Below are 2,500 nucleotides of genomic sequence, written 5' to 3'. Positions count from 1 at the left end.
CAACTGGTCCCCCGTGGCACTCCGATATTTTTCGGAGCACTCTCCCTCTCGTGCAACTGGTCACCCGTGGAACTCTGATATTTTTCGGAGCACGCTCCCTCTCGTGCAACTGGTCCCCCGTGGCACTCTGATATTTTTCGGAGCACTCTCCCTCTCGTGCAACTGGTCCCCCGTGGCACTCTGATATTTTTCGGAGCACTCTCCCTCTCGTGCAACTGGTCACCCGTGGCACTTTGTCATTTTTCTAAGCTCGCTCTCTCTCTCTCTCTCTCTCTCTCTGTCGCTCTCTCTCCTGCAACTGGTCACCCGCGGCACTCTGGTGTTTTTCGGAGCACTCTCCCTCTCGTGCAACTGGTCCCCCGTGGCACTCTGAAATTTTTCGGAGCACTCTCCCTCTCGTGCAACTGGTCACCGTGGCACGCTGATATTTTTCGGAGCACTCTCCCTCTCGTGCAACTGGTCCCCGTGACGCTCCGATATTTTTTGGAGCACTCTCCCTCTCGTGCAACTGGTCCCCCGTGGCGCTCCGATATTTTCGGAGCACCCTCCCTCTCGTGCAACTGGTTACCCGTGGCATGCTGATATTTTTCGGAGCACGCTCCCTCTCGTGCAACTGGTCACCCGTGGCACTTTGTCATTTTTCTAAGCTCGCTCTCTCTCTCTCTCTCTCTCTCTCTCTATCGCTCCCTCTCGTGCAACTGGTCCCCCGTGGCACTCTGAAATTTTTCGGAGCACTCTCCCTCTCGTGCAACTGGTCACCCGTGGCACGCTGATATTTTTCGGAGCACTCTCCCTCTCGTGCAACTGGTCCCCCGTGGCGCTCCGATATTTTTTGGAGCACTCTCCCTCTCGTGCAACTGGTCACCCGTGGCACGCTGGTATTTTTCGGAGCACTCTCCCTCTCGTGCAACTGGTCCCCCGTGGCGCTCCGATATTTTTCGGAGCACTCTCCCTCTCGAGCAACTGGTCCCCCGTGGAACTCAGATATTTTTCGGAGCACGCTCCCTCTCGTGCAACTGGTCCCCGAGGCACTCTGATATTTTTCGGAGCACTCTCTCTCGTGTGCAACTGGCCACCCGTGGCACTTTGTCATTTTTCTGAGCTCGCTCTCTGTCTCTCTCTATTGCTCTCTCTGTGCAACTGGTCACCCGTGGCACTCTGGTGTTTTTCGGAGCACTCTCCCTCTCGTGCAACTGGTCCCCCGTGGCACTCTGATATATTTCGGAGCACTATCCCTCTCGTGCAACTGGTCCCCCGTGGAACTCTGACATTTTTTCGGAGCGCTCGCTCTCATGCACCTGGTCACCCGTGGCACTTTGTCATTTCTCTGAGCTCCATCTCTCTCTCTCTCTCTCTTTCTATCTCTCTCTCTCGTGCAACTGGTCCCACGTGGAACTCTGATAATTTTCGGAGCACTGTCCCGCTCGTGCAATGGCCCCCCGTGGCACTCTGATATTTTTCGGAGCACTCTCCCTCTCGTGCAACTGGTCACCCGTTGCACTTTGTCATTTTCTGAGCGCTCACTCTCGCTCTCGTGCAACTGCTCACCCGTGGCACTCGGATATTTTTCGGAGTACGCTCCCTCTCGTGCAACTGGTCCCCGTGGCACTCTGATATTTTTCGGAGCACTCTCCCTCTCGTGCAACTGGTCACACGTGGCACTTTGTCATTTTTCTGAGCTCACTCTCCCTCTCTCTCTATCGCTCTCTCTCGTGCAACTGGTCCCCCGTGGCACTCTGTTATTTTTTCGGAGCACTCTCCCTCTCATGCAACTGGTGCCCCGTGGCACTCTGATATTTTTCGGAGCACGCTCCCTTCGTGCAACTGGTCCCCGTGGCACTCTTATTTTTTCGGAGCACTCTCCTCTCGTGGGCTAGGGCCAGGGCAAGTTTTAGGCTTAGGGCTTGGGCTAGGGCTAGGGCAAGGGCTAGGGATTGGGTTAGGGCTAGGGCTAGGGCTAGGGCTCGGGTTAGGGTTAGGGTTAGGGTTAGGGCTAGGGCTAGGGCTAGGGTTAGGGTTAGGGATATGGATAGGCCTTGGGTTAGGTTTAGGGTTAGGGTTAGGGTTAGGTTTAAGGATAGGCCTAGGGTTAGGGTTAGGGCTAGGGTTAAGGATATGCCTATGGTTAGGGTAAGGTTTAGGGCTAAAGCTAAAGTTAGGGTTAAGGATAGGCCTAGGGTTAGGGTTAGGGTTAAGGCTATGGCTAGGGTTAGGGTTAGGTTTAGGTTTAAGGATTGGCCTAGGGTTAGGGCTAGGGCTAGGGTTAGGGTTAGGGTTAGGGTTAAGGCTAGGGTTAGCGTTAGGGTTAGGTTTAAGGATTGGCCTAGGGTTAGGGTTAGGGCTAGGGCTAGGACTCGGGTTAGGGTTAGGGTTAGGGCTAGGGCTAGGGTTAGGGTTAGGGTTAGGGCTACCCTGATGGCTAGGGCTAGGGCTAGGGTTATGGTTAGGGATAGGGCTAGGGCTATGGCTCGGGTTAGGGTTGGGGTTAAGGATAGGGCAA

This window comes from Anguilla rostrata, unplaced genomic scaffold (genome assembly GCF_018555375.3).
Source record: "Anguilla rostrata isolate EN2019 unplaced genomic scaffold, ASM1855537v3 scaf0416, whole genome shotgun sequence".
In the NCBI taxonomy this organism is placed as follows: Eukaryota; Metazoa; Chordata; class Actinopteri; order Anguilliformes; family Anguillidae; genus Anguilla; species Anguilla rostrata.
Note: the sequence above shows the minus strand (reverse complement) of the source record.